The sequence below is a fragment of the Leiobunum rupestre genome, chromosome 10 (genome assembly GCF_980474605.1).
Source record: "Leiobunum rupestre chromosome 10, qqLeiRupe1.1.hap1, whole genome shotgun sequence".
NCBI classification, from domain to species: Eukaryota; Metazoa; Arthropoda; class Arachnida; order Opiliones; family Sclerosomatidae; genus Leiobunum; species Leiobunum rupestre.
The window spans coordinates 8,873,367-8,890,220 of NC_143393.1; the positions used below are offsets into that span (position 1 = coordinate 8,873,367).

General features: G+C 36.7%; 1 protein-coding gene across 1 annotated transcript in view; it reads left to right on the top strand.

Moving 5' to 3' along the window:
- Positions 1-16,854, top strand: part of Elk (Eag-like K[+] channel) — a 139,146-nt gene that overhangs the window by 66,495 nt on the left and 55,797 nt on the right. The gene's annotated exons all lie outside the window — the stretch shown is intronic.

Sequence of the window (16,854 nt, forward strand, 5' to 3'; positions counted from 1 at the left end):
GGTGCTAACGCGTCTAACCAATGAAAATTGTACACAAGAAAATGCACGACTTTTGACGGGTTGCGTTCTCCTTGTGTGGGGTGCTGTATTTGTTGCTCCTAGGTTCCAGAAAAGGAGTTTATATTTTAGTTTAATTACCAAATTTTTTGTTATACGCTAATAAGCATCACTCTGAAAAGGATGTTACGTTATCTCTGAAGGTCACGCTCGAGACCAATTACCCCTTTCATAAACATGATAGGGGGTTTGAACCCCAAGATCATCCTGCCCTATTTACATACCGAGTAGTTGTTGTTCATCAATTTGTAAGATGTATTTGCGTAGTTCTTCCGAAATCGCTATATCAAACTTAATACTTGTCTCTAAGGGTATCGCTGGTAATCTGATCTAGTTAAGATTAATTAGACATTTCCCGGGCCTCTGAACTTCATTCTTTAGTTAAGGCGACAGTCATCTATCAGAAAGAGACGCGAAGCGAAACAACTTTGTAAGAAAACTAATCGTTGCTCCATCAATCAAATTCGCCGTTTCGTTCGCTTTCAATTAGCTCCAAATCCACCGATATCAATCACGCTTTAAATCCAGGGCCTGTAAGCCCCATTTATAGCATTTGGTAGAAGTACAGGCGGCGAGGCCTAATGAAACTGGGATTTATTTTTAGTCCCGAAGAATTTAAGTAGATGCCGCCACTTGTCCGCGTTTATAATTAATTTCGAACGAAGCCGCTGGCGCTAACGAGACCGAATTGAAAAATGCCGCTCTTTTCCGCGAATTTTTCGCTCGCTTTCCTGAACTCGTTTGTATGCAAATTTCCGAACGTGTCACCCACTTCTTATTCCAGTTACTAAAACAATAGACTTACGCCCTTAAGCGCCGTTGACAATGCCGTATATAACATTCTTAATTATTCAATATGAAATTTCGCCAGGTTCACTTGACATCGACTACTTTCTCACGCTTTATTATATTTCCATTTAGAATTCCATAGTTCGCCGTGGATTAGCGAAACCCCCCCAAGGATAATATTTAGGCCCAAAAATGTTCTCATATTTTATCTTGTGCCGAACGACGAGAGCTAAAATTATTAACAAAAAATAATTTAATTAAGTTTTTTTGACGTAACGTTTGGGCGTGACACGCGGAGTAATTAAAAACTGAAAGCTAACGTTTTCCAAAAAAATCGTAGTTAATTGAAAGAACGTTTTTTGCGAGCTTTATCTCGATAATTCCAACCGTGGGTAAAATTTCAAAAAATAACTATGGTAGCCTACGTTAAGATAGTATATTTCAAAATATAGTAAGTCCATAACTGAACTATTTACAAAATCAATGAGACATACTTAATTAACTATTTATAATGGTTTTTGTAAAATTATAACCATTAAATGAGTAGGAATTTGATCAAATATCCACTATTTATCTAGACAACTAGGTTGGCAGGTTTTCCATATAATCCTTTCTTGAGCCTACTTGGCTCACGAAAAATCGGGCCAAACCTCTAGCCTCTCTATACACAAATGTAAATGACCACATAAGTAGTAGGCTTTGTGGAACTTATAGTCAGGGAAAATTGTAACCAGTAATCCATACCTCTACTTGGAATGCTTATCGCGGCAGATTTTCGTCTCGATGTGGCTGACGGTTTTTTTGACGTCACTATGTTAACTTAACAAACAACAACGTGAGAGGGGAGCTCGCGCAGAGGGGATTTTGTATCTCGTAGGCGGGGCCAAAGTCGTCAGAGTGATCTTACCATACGCGATACGGCAGGATAAGCATTCCAAGTAGAGGTATGGATTCCTGTTGTAATCTATTACCAAGGGTTTTACATTTCATTGAACAGTCGATCTATTCTGTTGATCACCGTTCACGATAACGCTTTTCACTAAATGTTCATGATATATAGAAGGCTAACTAAGTTAAAAGTATTCTATAGACACTCTATAAAATGTTATATGAATATATTGGAAGTTTGATGTTTTCTAAATCCTATAGAATAATCCATAAATATATTTTATGAAAAATACATTGAAATTTCTAGTTTTTTTAAATGTCTATAGAAACATTGATAAACATTTCTGAAGTTTATTTCGAATTTTGAGTCATTTCTCTTCAGGACTACGAATAAATTGCTTTAGAATTTCTCTAAATGATATTGAATACCTTTCTAAAAATTTTAATAATTTTTTTACAGGATTCAAATGCATTCCTATAGATTGTCTACAGAAATTTGTAATTTTCTAAAGTGTTCGATATGCATTTTTATAGAATTTATTTAGAAATTTTTGTAATTTTCTGAAGTATTCGATGTGCATTTTTATAGAATTTATTTAGTAATTTTTGTAATTTTCTTAAGTATTCGATATGCATTTCTGTAGACAGTTTAATCATTTACTAAAGGATTCTGAATAAATATCCATATAATTTTTATAGAATATTTTTGAAAGGCTTTCATGGTATTTTTGAAAACCACTAGGTATTACTACACGAAAAAGGTACGAAAAACCAAGATTTAAAAATAACTGTCTTTCAAAAGTTGACAAACACAACCAGTTGTCCAAATGTTATCTTGGTTGGATATCCTTGTTGACCAGCAATGTTTAGCAAAAATGTTGGCTCGTGTGAATGGGTCTTCAATCTGTCGCGTTCTCATTTATCGTTGTTTGGTTCCCCTGAAGTTAAATCTATGCATATATGTACTATAGATAAGAAACTTACCAGATACCATTTCCAAAGGCTATATGTACCTCTGTTTCTTAGCATTAGTGTCGGGTAACATTGATTTTTGTACTATAGACGGCTACTAATTTAGTCGATGTAAATTACTGGCAATGAGCGTTTTGTGTCACGCTCGGCTTTTCCGCTTGTGTTTGGCCGATGTTAGAGAACCGAGGCTGTTGACCCTTTCCCGTTAAATGGGAAAAGTCTGTTAAGTTTAGTTTGTCGTCATTGAAAAGAACTGCCGATACTGCCGTTTTCCGAGTTCATTTCTCTCTCACCAACGACCAGAGTAATTTATCTTAATTTATCTTCTTCCTTTTAGAATTAAATCTCAGGTCAGGGACCTTTATTGACAAATATATTTTATTAAAGGGGAATGGTCAAGCTTTCACCAGTTAGATAGCCCTATAGCCCATTAAAAACTAAAAATTATGGCGAAAACCAAATAAAAAAATATTGAGTGGTTAATTTTTAATAAAATAAAGAAATTTCGGGAAATCGAAAAGCGCGCGTCCGCCGCGACACCTGGTGAGAAGTCGGTGAGACAGAAAAACAACGCAAAAGCGCGCGCTGCTGAAGACGCAAAAAATAGGTTTTGAACGCGCGGCGCGTTACAGTTATAAGAGACCTAAGCATAAATTGCGCGATTTTAAAATCGCTCATTCGGGGGCGCTGGCGGCAGCCCCTAAGATGGCGGCGAAAATTCAAACCCAAACACCTGGCGTTATTTTTCGTTTCAACTTTTTGGGCCAAAAGCTATTTTTCAAGACGAAAAAAGGTACGTGTTAGTATATCGAAATAAGGCCATATTTGGAAAAGCTTGGCCGTTCCCCTTTAAGAATAAATTTAGGTTAACGGAAAATATGTAACGAAGTGCCCGCATTTTATCGGTTCAATGAAATTCAATCTTAATTCTAGACCTATGAATATATTTAAAAAAAATATTTTGTACCTTTTTACAACTAAAATAATTATGGTCCAGAAAAATGTGGATAAATCTGAATTCATACTTGGCCTCAAAATGCCTCAATATATTCGTCTGTAGAAGAAACGACGTAAAAGTGAAATATAACTTATTTCCGGCAAGTTAATATATCCCTGACGTGCACTAAGAACGTCTTGAAGTTGGTGACAAATGGCATTATCTTATCAAAAGTCATAAAAATGAAAGGCGGAAATTAGCTTTACTGCATCAAGAAACCTTTTGTATTTTCTTATTCCAAGAAAATCTTGAATTATCCTTTATATATTTCGAAGATTTATGTTCAAAATATATTTGTTTTAAAATAGGGAGGTATTGGGGATAAAAATTGGGGTATATTGTAGGAAAACTCAATTTTATTCTGTATATAGTTTTTGGAATTTTAGTGCAACCCTTTTATGACTCAAAATTCTGAACGAAATAAAATGAGAAACGTTTCTTTTACACATTTGGGAATTTTTGGGAACAAAAAATGATAGATTTTACAGCTAACGTTTAAAGTCGTATTGGTTTTTATTTTAGTTTAAAGTTTGCCGAACTCTTCTTAATGTGTTCTTTGGCGAGCAGCTTTTTGCAACTTTTGTACCGAAGTCATATCGATCGAATTGTCCCAGACGAAACTCTCGCTGACCATGTTTGAGTCCACGGTTGGGTCACACTTATTTAAGGCGGTATTTACACTGCATTTAACGATCCTTGGATTGTACACCAAACAAGAGATAACGAAAATTACCCTCGTAGAAGTTATCTTTTTTTATCGATAATCACATTTAAAAATAGCCTTTCTGGAATGCGCTTTGTTTAATAAAAAAACAACCATTTTCATTAAAAAAAGAGTTTATTTTATGTGGAAGTGAGTATATAAACTCTTAGTTTAAAGCGAATGTAAACAACGAAAACAAACCAAATAACTTTTAGAAAAACTTACAACTTTTAATATTTAATATTTATATTTAATATTTATTTTTAAATATTTATGGTACATCAACGAATTTCACATTTTGCCACAAGGTGTAACAAATTCCAGTGATCAGCGCTAATTACGCTAGAAACAAGCGAGTGTTAGTAGACGATGTTTTCTATTTAGTTTCCACAAGAATGTGTTTAATTATGTTTACGCAAAACACGTTCACGAGGAAATTTCTCGGAATTCTTAAAAAATACCTCTTCTACTACAAAATATGTCCATTTAATATTAATACTTAGAGTTAGTGATGTAAGTCGGGTAAATACCCAGTGGGTAGGGTATTTTTAAATAGGTATTTACCCGGGTATTTACCCTATGCACGGGTAAATACCCAAAACTAGGGTTTTATGATTAGGGCGTTAGTTAGTATCGGGTCGAGTGGAGCTATCTGTTATCCTCCTTGTCTACATCTTTTGCTTGGTTTGGGCTTATTAGGTAGGGCAATTTGGGCAAACTACATTTTTAAAAGCAGTTTTATATTAGTCAATTTTATTTCTAGCCTGGGAGTTATTCAAAGATAAAAATAAAGGTGTTGCTTTCATATGTATATTGCTGTAAGGAATACAAACATTCTAATGTCAACAAAATGACAAAGTATATCAGGAAATGTTTTAATGGCCCACATGAAATGAATAAAATCCTTAACTGCTCATGTTACTGTTAGTGTTAAGCCTGGTAATAAAATAGTCATGATGAGGAGTCTGAGGAGAGCCAGGGGCAGCAGAGACTGAACTTTCAAGTGATCATCCAGATAATGAATAAATAATATTTAATAGTTATCTCATATGTAATGTTACTATGTAAAATTTGTCAAAAAAGTGAAAAAACCATAATTAATATTTAATATGAGAATAACTTGATGTGTTTGTGGGTTTTTCAATTACCATATTCTTAATTGAATAAATTAAAAAATATTTAACAAAGAAATTAAAGGTGTTTATAAACACCTGGGTATTTATGTATTTTGGGTATTTACCCGGGTAAGTACCCAAGGTATTTACCCTGCGTTATAAATACCCGGGTATTTTACATCACTATTAGAGTAATCAAAAGTATGTGTACGAAATGTAATTGATTTGAAAATGAGTATTTAGTGATGGTTCACGGGGAATTATGATGGGGTGGGGGAGTGGAAACGCGCATTTTCTTTTTCAAAACCATCAATAACAGTAGAGGAAGATGAATACTTACCGATTTTGTTGAAACTCGGGGGTTCGGTAGACCTTATGGTAGTATGAAAATTGCCAAAGGGAAAAGTTGCAATGGGCTTTAGTTTTCCCATGGCAACCCAAAATGTTTTTGACCTCTCCTTTTGAAAAAGCATGGGATTTTCTCGGATACCCAAATTTTGTTAAAATTTAAACAATATTGATCAATTTTACCCCAAATCATCGATCAATTTTACCCAAAATAGGTCAAATTCATCTTTTTGGGTATGTTTTGAAAATTTAATTTTTTTCAAATTTTTTAAGTAAGATAAACCGAGAAAATCCCATGCTTTTTTAAATGGAGATTTTTTTGTTTTGAGAGATCAAAAACATTTTCGGTTGCCATGGGAAAACTAAAGCCCATTGCAACTTTTTCCTTTGGCAATTTTCATACTACCATAAGGTCTACCTAACCCCTGAGATTCAACAAAATCGGTGATAACCACCTCGGGTAGTTTCCTTGTTAGTAAGTGTAGGGAGCTGTTTATGGGGCGCCAAACCGGAAAAAACTAAATAAGATAATTCTAGATATATTTCAGTTTTCTAGGAATATTTCAAGCGTTCTAGACACATTTCAAGCGTTCTAGACACATTTCAGTTTTCTAGACTCATTTCAGTTTTCTAGACACATTTCAGTTTTCTAGACACATTTCAGTTTTCTAGACACATTTCAGTTTTCTAGACACATTTTACGAAGCTCACTCTAGGTATTTTACGCGACGTTTTCTATGTATTTTAGGGTTAAAATATCCAGAGAGAACGTCGCGTAAAATACCTAAAGTGAGCTTTGTAAAATGTGTCTAGAAAACTGAAATGTGTCTAGAAAACTGAAATGGGTCTAGGAAACTGAAATGTGTCTAGGAAACTGAAATGTGTCTAGGAAACTGAAATGTGTCTAGAAAACTGAAATGTGTCTAGGAAACTGAAATGTGTCTAGGAAACTGAAATGTGTCTAGGAAACTGAAATGTGTCTAGAAAACTGAAATGTGTCTAGAAAACTGAAATGGGTCTAGAAAACTGAAATGGGTCTAGAACGCTTGAAATATTCCTAGAAAACTGAAATATATCTAGAAATATCTGGTTTAGTTTTTTCCGGTTTGGCACCCCATAGCTGTTGGCTCGCGTGGCATGAAGGGCTTGCCAACACCATCCTACGCCATTTAACCCGGCCACCTGAATCAAAGGCATTAAAGTCGCTAGATGACTTGGGCCCAGGGTGGTGCCTTGGGTATTAGCTTAGCTGATTAATATTATTATTATTAATATATATGCATGGTGCTCACTATAAAACGATTATTATAATAAAAATTTAAAATCTATTTTTGAAATTTTCAGGTCGTTTAGCTTGCGTTAATAATTTCAATGACCTCAAACCGTATCTTCAAGGTCATTAAAATAAGCGTTGTCTTCATTATCTCTTTATGAAACAAATTGTATTGACAATGAGGCCTGGCAGGTGCACGGAGACCATTTAAACAGGACGGGCAAGGAAACGTATTTCGCGATTAAAATCTATTCCCCGTCCGCTATCGTCAAATATTCTACAATGTAACAGAGCGTCGAAGCCCTTTCTATATATAACCCAAAAGGGGATCCTAATTGAAGCGTTAAATTTATTATCCCATCCTTTCTTCCTTGTCTTTCGATTGGCATCAAGCGTGTCCAGCGCCCTCTAGCGAAGCAGCTCTCGTCTCTATATACAGGGTGTTTCAAAAGTTTATACAAAAATTTGAAGGAGTTGTAGGGGGTGAGTTGAGAAGTATGCCTGTTTTTCCCCATTTTCCTACGATGAGTTAAAAGAGCGCCAGAGAGCTTCAAAGTGGGGCCTACTAGCCCCGGAAAGTAGGCTACAACAAGCGCCAAACCAAGTAGCAAGGACTTTAAATACTGCTTAAGTTTCCCTTTTTACGCTGGTTACCTCGATTTGTTTACAAAGTCCTTTTTTATCTATCACACGAACCCAAAACTTAATGTTCGCGTTTCCCTGCTGCTTCGTTTTGCGCTTGTTGCAGCCTACTTCCAGGGGCTAGTAGGCCACACTTTGAAGCTCTCTGGCGCTCTTTTAACTCATCCTAGAAAATGGGAAAACACCGACAAACTTCTCAACTCACCCCCTACAACTCCTTCAAATATTTGCATAACCTTTTGAAACACCCTGTATAGTCTTAACTATTCTGGAGCAATTAGTACGAAATCAATGCCGCGAAACTTTAAACAAAGCCACTCATTTGAGAGCCTTATTCTTAACGACAAAGAATACTGAGGCCTGTAAAGGACGTATAAGAAGCGACGAAGAAGACAAGTGACATTTAGGCCTGGCCGCCTGAGCTTAATCAATGAGTAGAACGTAGAAAATGTGACGACATTTTTCCCTCCGACGAGTCAACCTAGTCAACTACTCTCGATATTAATCCTTTTATTGGCCTTTAACGCGATAGTGGCCAGTAAGCGAGGGTCGGACGGAGTTGGCGGGAGATGAAGGGTCAAGCTCCGAAAGAATGCTCCAATCATCCATTATTAAAAGTCGGGACACCTACGCTTTTCCAATTTCGGCGAGGCCTCCGCTTCCCCCACCTGGATTATGGCACTCATTACCAAGGTGACACGGACGGTCTTATTATAGTCCATAAAGGTCCCTTTGACGCTAACGGATATTACGCCAGCGATCTAAGAATATACGACCGCTTTAATATTACGATTACCGGAACTGATACGCTGCTGGTAATTCGCCTTAAGCCTATAGACTTTGTGGGCACCGCCATTAAAATTGCTAGCCAGACAGAGGGTCATTTTTTCGTATAAAACTAAGGTAAACTACACGAAGAGATTACCTTTCAAAATATAGCAGTATTGTTTATGGAATTTTTTACAGAACCAATATAATATCGTTATTGCACGGTAAACAATTATTTGTCTAAAAAATTAAATGGATAAACGAATTAGAATTGGCACTTATGTCTACAAATTTAAAATATGACCAAACCGTCGCTCCTACAAAATCAAACCTATGTTTAGTCGAAGTTGTATTAAAAGTACGGTCTTCTCATCCAGTTAGTAAACATTGCCTAATCGTTCAAAGCCTTTGGTCCAGGTTTTCAAACCTAGATTTAGTGTAAAAACGTTAACGGCACCATTTTAAACAAAACGTAACAGACAACGATGTATCACGCTTGTTTGTTAGTAGCTAGTATATTTAATTTTCCCTATAGTCAAAAATATATCATTTCGCATCCTCACAATAAACTGTAAATTTTAACGCTACACACATCTATTAATTTTCATAGGAATTATTTTTAAATAAACCATAGTATAGCAATTAAATATTATACAGGGTAAATATTCTACTTAAAATATCGATAGATTTTTGAAGATACTCACGTCATGTAGGTTACCTTAGTATACTTAAGCGCCCAACTATTGGATAGTAACAAAAGGGTCGTGCTAGGATTATATAGGATTTCAGGTGACTGTTTCTGAAAATCACGTCCTTCAATCACTACTAGTTATTCCAAATTATCTAGTTATCACAAATTATCTAGTTATCTCAAATTATCTAGTTATCCCAAATTATCTAGTTATCCCAAATTATCTAGTTATCCCAAATTATCTAGTTATCCCAAATTATCTAGTTATCCCAAATTATCTAGTTATCCCAAATTATCTAGTTATCCCAAATTATCTAGTTATCCCAAATTATCTAGTTATCCCAAATTATCTAGTTATCCCAAATTATCTAGTTATCCCAAATTATCTAGTTATCCCAAATTATCTAGTTATCCCAAATTATCTAGTTATCCCAAATTATCTAGTTATCCCAAATTATCTAGTTATCCCAAATTATCTAGTTATCCCAAATTATCTAGTTATCCCAAATTATCTAGTTATCCCAAATTATCTAGTTATCACAAAAACTATTGCACATTATAATATAGGATAATCGGGGCAATTGCAGCAGTTGTGATTTGTGAGGGAAACTAAGTACGTACAGAGACGAAAAAGGGATAATTTCACCCGATCAAGGAACCTAATTTACCCATCCGTCTACGGCATACGGCCTCCAATCCCTCAGATTTTTTTCTACCACCGTGAAGTCCCTAGGGCCACCATCAAACTCCAGTATTGTCTCCAGGGAATTGCCAAAATTATCCGCTCACTAGTGATCAATTTCCGTAGGACCACCCAACGCCGGCCACTCTGTTAAGACATGGCACCAATCAGTGGCGTAAAAAAGCCGCCGCAGACCCCGCAAGGCAGGAGGGCCGCGGGGCTTTAGGGGCCCCTAAATTCCTATCAAAAACCTCGAAAGGCTAGGGTGTCAGTAATGGCGGAAATGGCAATAATAACAAGTTGGCAAGCCAAAATATACCTCTCCTCGGAAGAGTTTTTAATTTTCAGTGAAGCGTAACTGTATCCGTGGTTCTGCGGTAGAACGCTCACCTGTCGTGCAAGAGGGCTCGGGTTCGAATCCCGGCCGATTAAAAAATTATACTACACCCAATGACAAAAAGAGGGCGCTTTTGGAGAAACCTTTTCCCTGATTCTAAGAAACTGGGTACGCAGTGATTACCCTTTGCCCCGAAAATGCGAATGCGTTCGCAGGCCTGACAGACAGACCCACCCACAGACAGACAGACACGGTGGTTGTATAACCCCTCCTAGGGTACAAAGTCTCCTCGGAGAGGTAAAAACTATAACGATTGACAAAGTCGACATCAACTGATCAATTTGGTTGGCCAAAAACAATAATGGAAACAACCGGGTTAACTCTCCTGGTATACAGGTACGGCGATTTTGATCAAAGATTTTATTTTCTCGAGGAAGGTCAAACTACGAAACGGAGTAAGAGTTGGAAGGGATCGTGGCTAAGATGATATTCGGAGGATTACATTCTATTTTTAGCTCGCAGCGTATCGCCAACCGAGAAATATCCACCTATCCGAGGACATCGTAAAGAAAGAGAAGCCGTGTTTATCCAATGACAGTGACGAAACGACATTGGATAAAGACTAGCCGCGCTGTCAAGGACTCCGCGCGCCAGCGCCAGAGAGAGAAGCGAAACTCGGGAATGAAATTCCACACCCGGAGAAGCCCCCCTTCCACGATAGATAACTTTATTATAGATTAGAAGGAGGAGGCGATCCACTCCTCCAATGACGGATGAAACCGAACAAGTTCTTCGGTTAAGTCTATCCACCATCCCATCCGGTTGTGATTTCTTTTCTTCATTCGCGGAGGTGAACCAGATGATTTCCCGTTTCCCAAAGAACGTTATGAATCTTCAAAATGGATGGAAAAAATCCTACTTTGAAAACAAATGAACTTACAAGGAGACTACCCGAGGTGTTACACACCGATTTGGTTCAAACTCGGGGGATTGGTAGACCTTCGTGTAACTTGAAAAATCCTAAAGGGATTTTATTCAATGGGCAACGTTTTTGCCATGGCAACGAAAAATGTTTTTGACAACATAAAATAACATGGGATTTTGACGGATTTCCCTGTGAAAAAATTTAAAAAAATTGATAAAAATGCGACCAATTTTGATTTTTTTCGTATCAATTTTTTTATAATTTTGGTATTTTAATTTTTTTTCAATTTTGTAAAATGTTTCACAGGGGGGGGGGGGACCCTTGGAATCGGTCAAAATCCCATGTTATTTTCAATGGGAAAATTTCCATTTTAAGTTGCCAAAACATTTTTCGTTGCCATGGCAAAACCGTTGCCCATTGAATAAAATCCCTTTAGGATTTTTCAAGTTACATGAAGGTCTACCAATGCCCCGAGTTTGAACAAAATCGGTGTGTAACACCTCGGGTAGTCTCCTTGTTAGAGAAAACTTTATATCGTACTATTTCGTACGGGAGCTTTTTCTAACATAAATAAATCTCTACCGGGATTTTTTACGGGTTGAAATATAGCGAGAGATCATCGAGTAATCGTGATACCAGAAATTGGTAGAAATTTCCTACCACGCGGCCATTTTTCATTACAAAAGAAAAATCTTCGAGATAGTTTGGGATACTTGATATACAAATATGAAAGGCGGAAACTTCGGAAATTTACCACGGTGTGTCGCTATTATAGCCTTAAGCTAAAAATGAAGAGAAACTTAAAGGGGCTGCGTAGAGGGGGTACAACGCGCTAGTATCGAAAGAGTCACGGAAATCTTTTATTTGAATTGTGGCTCCAAAAAGCATCGCCAGTGGGCGTTCGCAATTTCTGGATTGAAAACCGTTACGCGTACTATTTTTGGCCAAAAGTATTATTTCGCTTTCAATGGTACCTTCCACTTACTGGAGAATGATTCTTTGACTTCTTTAGATTTTGTACCACTCTTATCATTTTCTATTTACACTCGTAAAACTATCAAGTACACTCTTATTTGGTGCTTCAAATAGTTTCGACAGTTTTCAGTTCAATAGGATCATAAGTTACGTAATAACAATAATTATTTCAATTAGGAAAAATTATCACAGAACTGATTTTCAGAGCTATTGCGTAATCAAGGTTTAGTTCTCAGCACAGAGCCCCTAGTGTTTAAATATGCCTAATGCGAAACATACTACTACCAAGGACGATAACACGCTAATGACAAGGAGACTACCCGAGGTGGTTATCACCGATTTTGTTGAAACCCGGGGTTAGGTAGACCTCATGGAAGTGTGAAAATTGCCAAAGGGAAAAGTTGCAATGGGCTTTAGTTTTCCCATGGCAAATATTTTTGATCTCTCAAAACAAAAAAATCTCCATTTAAAAAAGCATGGGATTACTTAAAAAAATTTAAAAAATTAAATTTTCAAAACATACCGAAAAAGATGAATTTGACCTATTTTGGCTAAAATTGATCAATTTCGGTTAAATTTTATCAAAATTTGGGTAACCTAGAAAATCCCATGCTTTTTTATATGGAGAGGTTAAAAACATTTTGGGTTGCCATAGGAAAACTTAAGCCAACTTTTCCCTTTGGCAATTTTCGTACTACTATAAGGTCTACCGAACCCCCGATTTTCAACAAATCGGTGATAACCACCTCGGGTAGTCTCCTTGTCAGTTCTAGTGCAAGTCCAAGTCGGAGCTGGATGAGAATGTCAGGAAATTAGCATTATAACAATAGGAAGTGTCATACTTATTGTTATTATGATACTTATGATAGGATTAATTATTAATAACGGATTAAAGCGAGCTTCACGTACAAATCTATCCTTTAAGTGACATTAATCAATCAAGTAAATATTTCCGAATTTTTTTAAGCCCCAAATGGGTTTAAATAGTTTTACGAGGTGAATCTTAAATCGCAGAGGTGTAACTGGATTGAGCTTCATGGAATGTTTTCAGTTAAAAGGGGGCGCTACGCAACATTAGGGGAGCGAATCTACTTTCGCGCTTATATTTCGCAGGAGACAGCGGGTGTTTTTAAAATATTGTCGGCGCGTGCGCCATGTAAAATCAAAGACTGAGTTAGTCTCCCAGTTTTGGTGTGGCACCCCCTTTTATCTAAATACAATAAAAGAACCTCAGTGCCGGGATAAATAATAATTGGCTAGGCTAATACCCAAGGCACCACCCTACGCCCAAGTCACAGTGTTGACAGATTTTTCTTATAGACTTATTGTACAAAGGGTAAAAAATTATAGTACAACATTAGAAATTATGGTACCAATATACAATAGTATTAATTACTTTTAATTTAAAGTGTTAGTTGCAAAACATGAAGATAAACTGTTCTCGTGTGTTGTTTTTTGGGGAGTGGATGTTATCAGTATCGACCATAGATATCGGAATCACTAACTAGAACGATTTTAGAAATTTGGCCGCGCGCGCCGATTAGAAATTCCGATTTGTATGGTATCGACTCTCGAGTGATCTGGCAACACTTGAACACGGGCTTAATATTTCGTCACCTGAAAGCAAAACTTATGTAACTTTAACTATACTTTTAATTAGTATAAAGTTTACATTGTTTTTGCTTTCAAGCGACGATTTTATGAATAGTTATTAAGAAATTCCTATTATTTTCGTAGTAGAAATAATGTAAATATAAAAATAGTACCATTATAGTACAATAGGTTGGATATATGGTACATTTTGGTACTATATAGTACGTTATATATATAAATTATTATTATATAAATAATAGTACCATTTATAATATGGTGAAAATTTACGGTATTTGTACCATAATTATAGTACGTATTATTATTGTTTAAAAAAAAAGCTGCAATCGTGTAAGGCTTTTGAGAGGGGTGAATATGAAAAGGTACAGACTGTACTCCGTTGAAATGAAAGGCTTATAGAAGGCAGCAGCCTTTCTGTGTATTAATGGTAGACGGTCACCTGCAGAAAAGAAGTGTTATAATCCTGATTGACGGACCCCTCTTTTTTCACCACCTGTATGATGCTAAACATTGTATACTGTACCGTAGGAAGACCACATAAATTATGAGTCGATTTAAATGTGCAAATTAGATTTAAATTCGAGCCGCTGATTTCCCCGGTATTTATAAAGTGCATGGCGAATGGGGTGGTGAAACCCCGATAAAGTTTTCCACGGTTCAAAACCATAATGACGTAAAAGGCAATGACGTAATGGCATAGTATGTAAAGTGGATGAGCATTCAAACTCCAAGAAGTTTCAATCGAGGGGCTGATCACTCCCCGTAATCGGTGTACAAGCCTGTAGCTTTGACTGCACTAAAATGATTACGTAAGTGAGTACAGATTTAGCACTACCAAAGGCTGTACTCATTTTCATATTTATGTAATCGGTGTACATATTTTCAGAGAGTGGCTAGCCCCTCGGTTTCAAGTCAAGAAGAATAACACCGACAAGAACTATGTTAGAATAATCCCTTTTTAGTATTTTCAACCTCTCTCTCTGGAGACAATGTATTTATTTTACTTTTGAACTACAGCTACAAGAAATCGATAGTCGTTGATTTGAAATTTTTTGACGGGTGGACCAAGGATGAGAGACCGGAGAAAAGAGTCTCTCTTGGAACTTTTTAAGTAAGAAATACTCATGCGCTTTGGAGAAAAGCACTTTATACGCTGAGTGGTTATATAAAAATATGAATCTTGTAAATGAACAATTATTGGAGAATGTATAAAAAGCAATGTTTGGAATATTCCAAGATTTTTTTCATTTTACAAATTTCGTTAAATTTCGACAGAATTTTATATTTTGGTTGCTGTACGCCCTATCATAGCGTTATCAACCTCGCGCCTTAAAGGTCACTCGGTCTTCGACAAGACCTACAAAAAGAGACTAGGTAAATTTAAGGACGAATTAGATGGTGTGCCAATGCAAGAGATTTGTGCCCTTCGCCCCAAAATATAATAATAATCAGTTAGGCTAATACCCAAGGCACCACCATAGTCCCAAGTCATCTAGTGCCTTTAACCTGGTGGCCGGGTTACAATGCGTAGGAGGGTGATGGCAAACCCTTCATGTCCCGCGAACCAACAGCTCCCTACACTAACTATTAACGTTAACCTCTACAAGTTTTTATGGAAAGGCGAAATAGAAGAATTCGGGGGGCAAACCTCTTCAATCAGTAGGGGGAGAACTTGCAAACTCAACGCGGAAGGAGTGGTTCCGAGATTTTATTCAGTACCACAAGCTGGAATCGAACCCGGCTCTTCCTCGCTGCGAGGCAAAAGTGCTAACCACTCCGCCACCCTATACTCGTTCTTGTAAGCGAAAGGCGATAAAAAGTTGTGCAGGGGAGTATGCAAGCAGATACGTACAGATATATCAATTGGATGCGTATAACAACAACTACCATAAATGTATTAAATAAAAACCCGTTGAAGTAACGAATGAAAATTTTGAACAAATATTCCAGAATATATACGGGAAAGTTAATATTTAACCACCTGTATCGTTCCCTTTTGAAATAGGCGACTTGGCTCCTATGAGCAAGAATAAAACCACTTTCGAAAAGGGTTACAAAGCCAACTATACTGAGGAAATATTCAAAGTAGTGGATCGAATACTAAGGGATCCTTCGGTACATAAAATCGAGGATTTGAAGACTGAACCCATTTCGGGTGTGTTCTACAAGGAGGAAATACAGAAAATCGGGAAAGACCTCGGCAGCTGTTTGTTTAAAATAGATAAAGTTTTAAGAAAAAGAACTAAGCCCGACGGAATAAAAGAGCTTCTTGTACGTTGGCATGGTTACAGTTCAGATTTTGACTCTTGGGTGCAAAAAACTTAGTACTATGAGTGTTTATATTACATTACCATCGGACTCGTCTATTATTTCAAAAACAACACTGTAAGCGAGTTCAGCTCGAGGGGGCATACGAAGTTTGACTTGCCGAAATAAGTTATAATAGAACGTGGAATAACGCTAATGAAGAATGTTTAGTTCGAATTTAGAACACTGTAGAAGATACGACATTTGTATAGAAATTTTTTTAAAAGGAGATCTCAAAGATGAAATGCATGATATAATAAGTATACTCATACCTCGTAGATATTACGGCTCTACCGTAGAATTACTAGAGATTATGTCACTCGATGATGATAGTCAAATTAGTAACTCATTGGTCGTGTTTTATTCCAACAAACATAATCGGCGGTTGGTAGTCGAAATTAAAGGAAGGAACCAAGTTTACATTCCGCATGAAATCGCCATTATATTAGGATTCACGAGAATTCCAGGCAAAGATGTAACTGTGGTTACTTCCATGACATCGCTTTTTATCTGTAATATGGACGCCTGGTTACATTCAGTGTTCATATACTCTGATATAATACAACTAGCCAATCGGTTGGTGATTCAGATGTTCCCTTATTCCGTATTATAAGTATTCAAGGAAAAGACGGAGATACTGTTGAGAAAGAGTTTCCTAGACACATTATATGCCCATTGCGCCCATTGCGTGCAAAGAAGATATGGACTTGGAAATATATTGGCGTCGGCATTTCGGTCCATCATGCCTTTACTCAAAAAGGGAGCCACATTTCT